This window comes from Homalodisca vitripennis, chromosome 2, assembly GCF_021130785.1.
Source record: "Homalodisca vitripennis isolate AUS2020 chromosome 2, UT_GWSS_2.1, whole genome shotgun sequence".
Classification (NCBI taxonomy): Eukaryota; Metazoa; Arthropoda; class Insecta; order Hemiptera; family Cicadellidae; genus Homalodisca; species Homalodisca vitripennis.
In genome coordinates this window covers 104,872,471-104,887,189 of record NC_060208.1, presented here as the reverse complement: position 1 = coordinate 104,887,189, position 14,719 = coordinate 104,872,471, and positions in this window count along the sequence as shown.

The window sequence follows — 14,719 nt, the reverse complement described above, 5'->3', positions numbered from 1 at the left end:
CAAACAAGTTATCTCTAATAAGTCATTCGAACTGGATATTTTCGGTTCACAGTGGTATTATAATGAGAACAGTTGATTAAAAAAGATATATATTGCCAAAACAGTGATAAAAAGCAACGAATGATGAAAAATAGTTTTATCAGTGCTTTAAGCTTACGTATAGCTAGCTCTTGTGAATAAACATAAATGACAGTGGATTCAACAATTCTTATAATCTTCAAACACATACAGCTACTGTTTGAATAAACCGTGTACATTAGAGGTATGACAAAACAGCTCAGTATAAAAAGTGCACCCGTAAATGTGCAAGTATTACTGGGGCAGTGTTATCTGTTTGTGCTGGAATTCAAATTAAAACGGTAAAGTAGTTCCAATGAGCAGCACAAATGTGCGAGCACGACCCGCCAAACTGCGGGAGATATGTTCACCTCCCTTGTGTATACTGCATTGTGATTAGAGACTACACTGACAAACTAGTAACTCTACCTTTTTTATACAATATTAACTCTTTTTTGCCATAAAGTTATTAAATAAGTCAAGATCTAAATAAAAATGAAAAAATGAATAGTTCTTACACGATTACAATAGCTTTAGTGCTTAAATTTTTAAAAGCTTAATACTCACAAATTTTCTTCATCGTGCTGTAAAACGCATAATTAATCGAACATAATATAATACGAACTTGTAATTTATTGTATATAACACCTTTATTCTGATTGTTTTGATAATATATTTTTAATAACGCATTTTACAATTAAATATATTGTGCATTTTAAATAGCCTTACATAACTTTAAAACTATATAAAACATATCATTTTTTGTTAAAAAAATAACAAATTAAATTTCTATTCCATAAAGAGAGGTTACATCTTTAATATAATCTTAATGAATTATGTTTATGCTTATTGTAAATATTGTATAGATTCTGAATACGAAACAACTAAAAAATAATGTTATAGCTTAGAAATTTCCCTCTTACTAGAACAGTTCCTGTTATTTTAGTAAATCCTAAAATAATTTGTTATTCCTTTACAGTGACCCCTTATATATGTGCTATCTAGTAGTCAATAATAAGTATTTTAACAGATTTATTTTCTTGGCCATTATCACTTCATGTCCTGTATACAGTGTAGTTGTCAACAAATAATTTTTTGTAAAGTAATTTTAATCCAAGAATACTCTATTCTGGTACAGTCCTACATTTACTTCATTCAACGTTTTAATTATTTTAATAAGAGTATTTAAAACTATGTTTGAATTGTAATTGTATCCCTGAAAAATAATTTGTGTAAAAGAAACAATGCTTATATAATAGTCGAAAAATAAAAAGACTACTAATTTTACTTATATTATTTGTTTTTCTGCGGATACTACAGCCATAAATATTGTGAAACAAAAACACGGTAGTAAATTTACAAGTGAAGTTGCTACAAAAAATATTAGGCCTATTCTATTAATTATAATTATGAATTTCTATGAATTTAGTTAACAAATAAGAAACAAATTGCCGACAATAGTACCTATATTTGAGAAGTATCACCACGGCCCACGGCGAGTTCCTTGGGGAAACTGTAGTTTATTTGTAGGTTTATCAGCTGTGATACTGCTTGAACTTTGCATGGGAGATACTGATGCTCATTAACCCGTACATCAGAGGTTACAATGTCAGGCTCACTGTAGTCGTACGAGCGATTGACTGGCACAGTATTGTCTGTATGATTAAAGGAGCTGGCTTACAACCTCACGATTACATATGCACCAGCATGGGAGATGCTGATGCTCATTAACCCGTACATCAGAGGTTACAATGTCAAGCTCACTGTAGTCGTACGATCGATTGACTGGCACAGTATTGTCTGTATGATTAAAGGAGCTGGCTTACAACCTCACGATTACATATGCACCAGCATGGGAGATGCTGATGCTCATTAACCCGTACATCAGAGGTTACAATGTCAGGCTCACTGTAGTCGTACGATCGATTGACTGGCACAGTATTGTCTGTATGATTACAGGAGCTGGCTTACAACCTCACGATTACAGATGCACCAGCATGGGAGTTACTGATGCTCATTATCCCATACATCAGAGGTTACAATGTCACGTTTACTGTAGTCGTACGAGCGATTGACTGGCACAGTATTGTCTGTATGATTACAGGAGCTGGCTTACAACCTCACGATTACAGATGCACCAGCATGGGAGTTACTGATGCTCATTATCCCGTACATCAGAGGTTACAATGTCAGGCTCACTGTAGTCGTACGAGCGATTGACTGGCACAGTATTGTCTGTATGATTATAGGAGCTGGCTTACAACCTCACGATTACAGATGCACCAGCATGGGAGTTACTGATGCTCATTATCCCGTACATCAGAGGTTACAATGTCAGGCTCACTGTAGTCGTACGAGCGATTGACTGGCACAGTATTGTCTGTATGATTACAGGAGCTGGCTTACAACCTCACGATTACAGATGCACCAGCATGGGAGTTACTGATGCTCGTTATCCCGTACATCAGAGTTTACAATGTCAGGCTCACTGTAGTCGTACGAGCGATTGACTAGCACAGTATTGTCTGTATGATTACAGGAGCTGGCTTACAACCTCACGATTACAGATGCACCAGCATGGGAGTTACTGATGCTCGTTATCCCGTACATCAGAGGTTACAATGTCAGGCTCACTGTAGTCGTACGAGCGATTGACTGGCACAGTATTGTCTGTATGATTACAGGAGCTGGCTTACAACCTCACGATTACAGATGCACCAGCATGGGAGCTACTGATGCTCATTATCCCGTACATCAGAGGTTACAATGTCAGGCTCACTGTAGTCGTACGAGCGATTGACTGGCAAAGTATTGTCTGTATGATTACAGGAGCTGGCTTATAACCTCACGATTACAGATGCACCAGCATGGGAGTTACTGATGCTCATTATCCCGTACATCAGAGGTTACAATGTCAGGCTCACTGTAGTCGTACGAGCGATTGACTGGCACAGTATTGTCTGTATGATTACAGGAGCAGGTTTACAACCTCACGATTACAGATGCACCAGCATGGGAGTTACTGATGCTCATTATCCCGTACATCAGAGGTTACAATGTCAGGCTCACTGTAGTCGTACGAGCGATTGACTGGCACAGTATTGTCTGTATGATTACAGGAGCTGGCTTACAACCTCACGATTACAGATGCACCAGCATGGGAGTTACTGATGCTCGTTATCCCGTACATCAGAGGTTACAATGTCAGGCTCACTGTAGTCGTACGAGCGATTGACTGGCACAGTATTGTCTGTATGATTACAGGAGCTGGCTTACAACCTCACGATTACAGATGCACCAGCATGGGAGTTACTGATGCTCGTTGTCCCGTACATCAGAGTTTACAATGTCAGGCTCACTGTAGTCGTACGAGCGATTGACTAGCACAGTATTGTCTGTATGATTACAGGAGCTGGCTTACAACCTCACGATTACAGATGCACCAGCATGGGAGTTACTGATGCTCGTTATCCCGTACATCAGAGGTTACAATATCAGGCTCACTGTAGTCGTACGAGCGATTGACTGGCACAGTATTGTCTGTATGATTACAGGAGCTGGCTTACAACCTCACGATTACAGATGCACCAGCATGGGAGCTACTGATGCTCATTATCCCGTACATCAGAGGTTACAATGTCAGGCTCACTGTAGTCGTACGAGCGATTGACTGGCAAAGTATTGTCTGTATGATTACAGGAGCTGGCTTACAACCTCACGATTACAGATGCACCAGCATGGGAGTTACTGATGCTCATTATCCCGTACATCAGAGGTTACAATGTCAGGCTCACTGTAGTCGTACGAGCGATTGACTAGCACAGTATTGTCTGTATGATTACAGGAGCTGGCTTACAACCTCACGATTACAGATGCACCAGCATGGGAGTTACTGATGCTCATTATCCCGTACATCAGAGGTTACAATGTCAGGCTCACTGTAGTCGTACGAGCGATTGACTGGCACAGTATTGTCTGTATGATTACAGGAGCAGGTTTACAACCTCAGTTGAAACTGAGAAACAGTTGAAACTGACCGAGATCGATATTACAAATAGATTTCTCTTGATTTTGTGCTGTTAAGACGAATTTTACCCGTAAATCTAAATTTAAAATGGTGATTTGCTACAAGCATACGAGTATTGTTTGGACATTTACCATCTAAGCAGTTGATTAACACATGATGAGACTTTTGACACTCGGGTGATAAGTGTGTCGTCTTTGTTGAATAGTTCTCATCTCGTTGCCAGATATCACTGTAATCTTTTTAATACAATATTGAGGACAGTATTATGTACTGGTACTTGGCAACCAGTTTTGGTAAATATTGACCTTATATTCCAGCCTCTTAGACGGATCCGCATCTGACGTTCTTGCACTGTCGATGTATGAACTGTCGTATAAGAAATAATATGAGCCTCAGACCATAAGAACTATACGAGTATAGGGTCAAGTAGTTAAACTTTAAATTAAAAACTACGCTTTAAGCAGAAGTTTCATTTCAATATCACTGATTGGTATCGGAGACTAGTGAAAAATGATAATGGTAATTATTAATTGAACTTTCTGTGACGCGTGACTTCAGCATTAAAATATTGCTGTCCGATACGCAACCGACAAAATTAATAGTGCTTCTCGTTATGAGTACCTCATAAATGTTTATTAGGAATAACTGCATTGCAATTCCCTACACTTGGAAAACAACAAAAGTATACTCTTTTAATGTCTCTGACGGTTATAGGACGTGATACTCGTAAGGATGTCAAGCGAGGACTGAACAAGTTCAAAGTCTGGAGAATTAACCTCGCGGATAGTGGTTTTTTAGACTCCTAGAGGGTTTAGTTCCAGTATTGTACACGCATACTGTCTCAATGAGACACCCAGAGGGTATTTTCCAGTACTGTACACGCACACTGCCTCAATGAGACTGCTACGTCGTATTTTTCCAGTATTTTACACGCACTGTTTCAATGAGACTTTAATAGTGTACTCTTCCAGTATTGTACACTCTCAATGAGACTCCCAGAGGGTATATTTCCAGTATTTTACACGCACCCTGTCACAATGAGACTGTTATAGGGTATTGTTCCAGTATTGTACACTCTCAATGAGACTCCCAGAGGGTATATTTCCAGTATTGTACCCGCACCCTGTCACAATGAGACTGTTATAGGGTATTGTTCCAGTATTGTACACGCTCACCGTCTCAATGAGACTCACAGAGGGTGTACTTCCAGTATTTTACACGTACACCGCCTGAATAATCTCCCCCCTCACCATAGGAGTTGTTGTCACAACTCTGGCAGTACAAACTTCTGAGGATCGTATTGCCACTTTTAAAAACACATCGTTTCTTTGTTATATAATCAGAGTGCGTAGTTTCTATCGTTGAAAATGAGCATGTACTTGTACTACGTTCCCTTCTGTCATTGGTCTATAAAAACGTTTATATAATTAAAGTTCCGTTTAAATATTTATGCATGTGTATTTTAATGATAGTATGAAATAAATTTACGTATACCGTCTAAACAGTCTTAACAAAATTCAATTTTACGGCATATAACATGTTTATGCGAGAAACGCAAAACATCTAATCTAATGGAACGGAACGAATAGTTCAAGTTTAAGATATGCTGCGTTTACTCACGACACATTTCTGATACATAAATACAAAGCTCCGAATTCATAGCTGAATGCGTATCAGTTGGTCATTAAAAACGCACGTAGTTACACTTTTTATATTTATTCTAATAATGAAAAAATTTATTCAGTCTAAACTAATTGATCATCTGTCTTTTTTGTTATGAGTTCAAAATGAAAGGGATTTTTATGGTCTGAAAACTCTTAGACCAATTAGAGATCTCCTTGTAATTTATAACGACATTCAAAAAACAATATACCTCATTTTAGTGTTTTATTACTTATCTTCTTAATATTATACATATATACAAAAAGTAACCAAATAAAATGAAAGCTTTTATAATTTTAAATAAAAAACAGTACCTTTCTACAAGTAGATCAATAAATCAAAATGCCTTAATAATTTGCTAGGGATTCTCTGTAACATGTTCTTTCTAGAAAGACTATTGTCACTAAACCGTATACTTAAATAATTATATTAACTGCATTAAAATTTTTAAACATTAACTTTAAAGGTACTGAACTACAGTGTTATAAGATGATTGGGAAGCCCGAGTTACAGTTTTAGGCCAAAATATGAAACAATATTCCTCCCTATTTCTAAGTTCAATTTAGAAAATCGGCACACTGCGCTGACATACCCCGTCACGGAGTCAGTCGAAATTTCCTTTGGTTATATAAAGAATCCCTTCTCTTATCCTCCTCATTATCATATATAAGTAACGTTAGTGTAAAAATGTTCAGACAGAAAGAAATGAACTATTTCCAGCTCCTGAAATGGTAAGCTTGTCTAACGCTCAGCTAATTAACAAGTAATGATTGGTAAATATCTTTAAACTCTCAAGAAGATAATTATCTTCAAAGTCTGATTAAAGTAAGAAAATGAATAAATCATAAGGTTTGTCAAAGTTAAAAACTACAAATAGATAAGTAGAAGTCAGTATTTTGCTATAAATTCCGCTAAAAATGTATGTTTTCCGTATAGTTCATAGTTTACAAATGTTTGTATAGTTTCCCTGGTAAAAACGTGGAAATTTATCTTCTCGTCCATCAGCTATATTAGTGATTAATAGATATCTTCAATGTCACTCGATATTTTATTTAGATGACAATGAACCTACATACGAATGTTTAGTGAGGTGAATAGGCAGTAACCAGATTATTAGCAGTCTTGCAATGTAAAATACCCCAATTAAATAGTTTCTCCAAACTGATTTTATAGCTATCTTTATAAATTATTCTTATCCAAAAATAATGTGGAGCTATTTTGTGAGGGCTTTTAACATCAGCAATAAGTTTTTAATATCATAAACTGTAATATAAGGTTTTTGCCATATACCTCATTAACATCGTATTGAGTATGGTGTTACTGATTGTTTGTTTCACTGAACGATGGCAAATATCAGTAAAATCCTTTTTCCTTCACAATCCTCGTCATAAATCAATTTCAAAAAAATATCTGATTTTTTCTAATTTTTTCAGGCGGTCTAATTGGATGTTATTCAACATTTAAATTATATACATTTGTTTGTAGAACTATGTATATAGGCAACTTTTATATAGAATTTATGTTAATAAGCTTCATTTCTGTAGAGCTCTATACTAAATTGGCAAATTTAATTTTTTAAGTTCACGACATATAAAATTATATTATATTCTATATATATATATATATCTAAAAGTATTATACGTTCCGTACTATTGTACTATTGGATACTATACTTGTACATACTATCTATTACAAATACTGAGTGGTGATTTTATTCGTATTGTTTTAGTATGTTGTACATAAAATGTAGCAAAGAAAGCAGGAGACCCTCGGAGTGTAAGTCTCTTGTTTCCTAGGGTCTGACGAATAGTCGGCAATTTGACGCTCCGCGGCGCAGACTGACTCGGGTCGCTGGACTCGACGCTCCGATAAACAATTTTCTCAGCATACATTTTCTAACAATGTTATAAAAATCTCAATTTGAAGGTATATTGACACCTACCTGGAAATCTGGTTTTTACATATTTAATAAAATATGTATGCTTTATATTTAGAACACCATCCTTTAAAGGGATATCAACGAAACAACGAACTCTTAACGAACAATGAGCACTCGTTATATTTAAAACTCCAAATACACCTAATATGATGTCATCCTTCAACCACAGAGTACATCCCCACCACACGGTAACCACGCTTGGTAGCCACACCACATGTTTATGGTCAAGCTGAACATGAGCCATATTATTACCACGTTGCCATGATAATAGTTGTATGAGACAATGATAGCTTTAAGCAGTTACTGATTGCACGGCTTCATTCCCCTCAGTACATTATTGATTGCGTTAACTTCGATTAAATGAAAACTCACTATAATTGAAATTTCAAGTTCAAGCCTTATTCATCTCGGTCCACCAGTCCTGTTGTTGAAATCCAATGCATAATCCTTTATCTGTTAAACTTCAACTACACCTAATTTGATGTCAGTCAAACCACATAGTAGCCACACCACATGTATATGGAGTTGCGGGACCTTGACAGCATTACGGCATTACATTGCCACATTTATAGTACTGTCAGCCAGTAATGGATCTCAGCCAGTAATTCTGATTCCACCGCTTCATCCCTCTCAGCGTAGAGCTAATATTAGCAACATATATATGAGAATTCCTTTTCATGTAAAACTCTAACTACACCTAATTTGATGTCAGTCCAACCACATAGTAGCCACACCACATGTATATGGTGACGCGAAACCTTGACCACAGCATTACACTGTTGCCTCATTTATAGTGCTGTTCGCCTCTATTGGTTCAGCCAGTAATTCTGATTCCACCGCTTCATCCCTCTCAGCGTAGAGCTATTATTGTGAACATATCTATGAGAATTCCTTTTCATGTGAAACTCTAACTACACCTAATTTGATGTCAGTCCAACCACATAGAAGCCACACCACATGTATATGGTGACGCGAAACCTTGACCACAGCATTACAGTGTTGCCACATTTATAGTGCTGTCGGCCAGTAATGGCTCTCGGCCAGTAATACTGATTCCACCGCTTCATCTCTCTCAACTAGAGTTAATATTAGCAGCATATGTATGCGTATTCCTTTCCTTAATGAACTGCAATGTCAATAAATATTGTTGTGTAACAATTTCATAACTGTAAACATTTCAGTGTAACTTAGTATTTATTTCATACATTTTCTCGAAATTTATTATATATTACTTAATATGCAGCCCTTATTTCAATTTCTATTGAAATCTATGACATTATTAGATTATACATTTCTACATAAATGTATTTTATTTCTTATTCACGTTAACAAAACAAATGTCCTTCATGTCACTTAACTAAAATAAAGTTACTTTACAGTACACCTATAGCAAAAGTAATTAAGTATTTACAATTTTCTTTTTTTTTTGGAATATGAACCCTGAAAATTTAAAGATACCAATCACAACAGTAACATTTTAAATTATGCTTTCCACGACGGTTAACGTTGCGGTTTAAAAAGGTGAGAACGATTTTACGTTTTTAATTCTTGAGGCGCCGCATTAGCTCTGCATATATTTGTACACGAATATTTTATTGCTTGTATTAGTGAATGTCGTTATGATATTATTGTAAACATTTAACTCGGTAGGTTTAGTTGTTGTGTTATAAAAGTCCAAATATCCAAAAATTATTATTATTTTTGTTTTAGTTGAATTTAGAACTCGATATGCATTGTTTGGCGTACGCACTGATTAATGGAGCACATGTGTATAAGGTGCAACTCAATAACTCATTTTAAGGAGAGTCCGATCCCCTGTTAAGCCTTGCCCTGCCTGTCCTCATGAGTCACTGGCCTGATAACGACCTTATCAAATAGAATAAGCTAGATGGTGCTCATACAAAACGCTATGGCCACAGATGGGACTTGAACCTACACTATCTTTGGTTCAGATACAATGTCTTGTCTTAGACCACTCACAATCGGCACTCCCATAAATATGCTTTTACGTGTTACATTTCATCTTGGACGACAATAATGTACCACAATTATTCATTATTCCTGCAACTAGCAGTTATTGTATATTTTATCCTTTGAATTTGATAGCAAAATATAGTTCCATGCAGTGGTAATTCAATCCTAAGGCATGAGCAAAGCATTGATCGAATTGGCGCTTTATGATATTGTCACATCAGTAGTCATTCACATTTTATTTAAATACTAAGGTACGATAGTGCTGACGTTAATGATGTATCTACAACTGTCATCATTTCAACTAAACGACAGTCTGTCAATTACTGAACAGGCTACCGTACTTTGTCATTGTCACTTGTCTGCTTGGCATTGTATTTAATACCAACAATGATCACTTCACAGTTTCGTTTGTACAAACAGCGCGCGACCATTTCTCCTACAATTAGTTTCGTTTTAAAATTAAGTGTCTCACATGAGTGTTGGTATAACAAAGAGCAATAATTATTGTATTTGTCTTTATTCTTAGCAATCCTACGTATTCTGATGGCAATATTATAAATAATGATGTTGTAGAGTTTGCTTTGTCCGAACATCAACAGATATTTTTATTATATAAAAATATTTTATGCACACTGATAGATCTTGGAAACTATAAGAGATACAGCGAACATTACATGAACAAAGTTAATAAAAAGACAGTTAATAAACGAGCAAATAATAAGACAAACAAATCAAAGTTGTTAAGATAATTATTGGTTGGGACGTTAATCCGCTGCGCTAAAAAAACATTTTTGGTTTTATAATTTTCACTGTCATAGTTCTATTTTTAGTGCCTATGATAAAACTTTTCGTTTTCACATATAATCTACACGAATGTTTTGCCTATAATTTTATATTAATAATTTATAATTGATTTTAAAATATTATAATAAACAATTTTCCAGACCAGAAATCAGGTGGTGTAGGTTTCAATAACATTTTTTTACAATGACCCGTTTTTACTAATAAAAAAAAGTAGACTGTAACTGATTTCAAAAATACCGTATCAATTATACTTTCAATCATATATTCCATATACTGGTGGGTTTCCATATAGTTTATGTAAACCCTTTTTATGTCTGGTTGTTTGAAATAAATCTGTATTATACTAGATGGTTGGTAAACCTGACAGATATTTAAATGCACATGGTTTTGTAATCAGCTAAACACAGAAATTTTATGAAAAGGTCTGATAAGCCCAATTGTATGATAGTTAACAATACTGTGTTTTGATTGGATTTTAATTTTTAACTCAGTAATGAGCAATAAGTTCTGCATTCTTTGAACTACACCAATACATAAAAAATTGTTACTATAATAAACTTTGTTTATATATATATATATATATATATATATATATATATATATATATATATATATAATATATAAAATCCAATCAAAACACAGTTTTGTTAACTATCATACAATTAGGCTTATGAGACCTTTTCATAAAATTTCTGTGTTTAGCTGATTTATATATATATATATATCCATCTCCATCTCCATATATATATATCCATCTCCATATATATATATATATATATATATATATATATATATATATATATATATATATATATATATATATGGAGAGGAAAAACATAATTAATCTAAAATATTACATAATCAAGTCGAAAGATAAAATTTTTGCTTCGTTCATTACAATTGTTATTACGATAAATTCTTCTATTTGCATAAATATAACGAGAAATGATTGAATGTTCACAGATTGAAATCTAAATTAAATATAATTATCAAACTAAATTAATCACACATAATTTCATACGACAGTAAACACCATAGTTATACCACCATGATAATATGTATTACATTTAAAAGAAATTTTTTATTATTTTACAGTGATTTTAGATGTATAAAACTAAAAATTCCAAATCCTTGTGAGAGTATTTTTGTTTAGAAAGAAAAAGCTGATTACACATTCGTGTTGCTCAGGTGTTATTCTCAATCAAATTGCCAACTTAATATCAGCTGATCAATCATAACATTCACTAACCAGCTTAATAGTAGTTCCTTGTGCTAGTTGACACTCGTATTCTTAATGTACTTATATTTTCATCTATTAAAATAATAATCTAAATTCTTTAAAAATTGTTTTCTAAATTCTAACTATCCTGTTACACTATCTGAATATCAATTTTTTTAGGTTTTAAACATTTAACTCAATCGTAATAATAAATTAATGGCGATGGCAAAGATTTTTGTAGTAAATTTACAAACCACCTTTAGATCAGTTATGAGAGTGAGTGATAATTCATCCTCAACTAAATCTAATAAAACATAATTAATCTAATGAAAACAGAAATAAGAATCAATTATAAAATAATATAATAAAGAAAAACTAAATTGAAGCATTATTAAACAAATAAAAAACAGAAATATTAAAATATTTAAGTTGAAGAATGTTGGTAACAAATTTTATTATGAAGCATAATAATGTAAGTTCAAATGGATAATTAAAATAGAATTATCGTGTTGAATGTCTTTACATTCATGATATAGGCATAAAGCATATGTAGCACATATTCATCTATTAAATAAAATAATAACTGATGTTGTAACTTTGTCTTTACGGGACAGGCAGTCACACTTGATCCGTACGAGAGTTACAAGTTGTTTTAATTGTTATAAGAAAACATAACAGTATTCGAGAGTTACGAAGTTTTTAAATAATTATGCGAACACATAACAGTATGTTGAGTATTGTTATTTACGTATCAAAAAAGAAGATAAAACAAAGTGAATCTCATACTAAAACATAACTATTATAAACTGGATTTTTACTAATGAGATAAAAGCTTCTTTTCATTCTTTAATTAATTAAAACAAAAATGTGGCTTGGTAAATAGCAATATAAAGACAAAACCAGGATACCGACAAAAGCTCTGCAGTCATTTGGGCTGTTAGTTATTGGTTAACTAACTGTGGCTAAAGAAGGGTAGTGATAGAGCTATTTTATTCGTTGTTTACTTATCATTAAGTTTACTCTCATTCATCAATGTATGATGACTTACTCTTAACTACAATATACCTGTATATTATTACAATAGTTAAGTTGCACTGTCTAAGATTAATCTATATTTCTTAAAACATTATCATATTAAAGAGCCAGTCGGATAATATTTAAACACATTTCTAGATTTTTAAACCACATTAAAAAACTTTTAATTGCAAGGAAATTTTATTGTATAATCTTAGTGAAGAGTAAACTATAGAGCTAAATAGTGCATTTTGTAACGTAGGTTGACGTGTTAATCAGTAGTGGTGTGAAGTGACTAGGTTTTTGTCATTTGTAATGATAAGTAACTTATAGAATTAGGCAGTTTGTAAAATGTAAACACTCGTACAATGCATTATTTAAAATTTGTTTGCATGATTTTAATAACCTGTAATTAAACCAGGTAATTCGAACGTTTCATTATTTTTTAACTTTATAAAGTTTGTGCGAATCACCGAGTACAAAAAAAAACATAATCAACCTCCGATGTGAGTATACTCATTTGTAGTAAACAGCCTTTAGGGTATTGAATTTACCAAGTGGTCTTAGGACCATCAAGGCAAAATACCCCATGCTTCCTGAAAGTTAGGTAGGATCAACTAACCTCACCCCCTATTCTGTAATGTCAGTAAAAATTAATCATGGTTGAAACTGTCGAATGTATTTCACAAATCTGATTGCAAGGTGAATTGCGATACTTTTTCCCAAAAGACTGTAATACTTATTCAATAACAGTATTGATTGAAAAGATCATTGTAAAGTTTTCTTGAAATCCAAACTGGTATTCGGACGCCTAATTCTTGAAAGAAATAGCTTTTAATGGTTTAATATCAAACAAGCAAAATTTTCATCGAGCGATAATTAGACATGATAGTTAAAAATAATATATTTGTTGGGAAGAATAATTCCAACAAAACGTAGCTTATTATGTTAATATGATTGGTATGTTAAAGAACAGTGGATCTTAAAATGTTGGCTAAAAAAACAATTGATCGTAAGAACTACAGTATATAGTCAATGTGAACGCTCAGGTTTTATGAAAATAAGTACTGGGTCAACCGGGGTTACATTCACCATTTTTAGACGTCTTTGCACAAATGTCGCCGTAAGATTTAATTAATATAGAAAAACTTATTTTTTATACCTTTTGTGTTCTAAGATATACAGGTTGTCCCACGAGTAACCCGACAATCTTCTCAGATGGTTTCCTCTCATTAAAATATTGACAAAAATTATATAAACATATGTCCGGAAGATTTTTATTGCGAGCTACGGCTAGCGAAAGATTTCGCCCGATTTTATAGGAAAGGACGGAAATAAAGTGAAACCGATGTTCTTATGGCGTAAAGATAGTTGTTACATTTGTTACATTCTATGTAAAATGAACAGAACAATTGAATTAAAACACGTCCCAGACCTATAAAACCACCCATTTCATAGATATCAGATAAAATAAGCAAAAGTTTGGTCTTCAAAAACATACTTTGTTTAGATTTAAATTACATTCACTTCATTAAATGGGTAATAAACTCGCAAAATGTTTAGCCAAGACTTTTAAAGAAGTTAATCTTGATGAGAGTAATGTAAAATAAGCTAATAATAAACAAAAAACAAGTTTTTAAATTTTTTGTTTAATTAAATCAACACATACGAAAATTAAAACAGAAAATGCATTATCTGTTTTTTAAATGACCGATGTTCGTAAAGACAAAACATTTTAATAGCTGATCTTTGCTAATCTGGGCAAACTCATACTCTCAGGAGTTAATTTCCAATCACTCACATCTTTTCTCCACATAATTTTCATGAACCTAAAAAGGTAACATCAAAAGTTGCATCAGATGTGTACTGTTGGGAGGCAGACATACAAAATGAAAGTTTTTATCTTTACACTTATAGAAAACACTTATATTTAGGTGAGATGACAAGTTGTCAATTTTTTTTCAGACGATTTCTTTATTCTGAACCCATCCTCATTGGATGCTTCGGTAGCGGCAGTATTTTG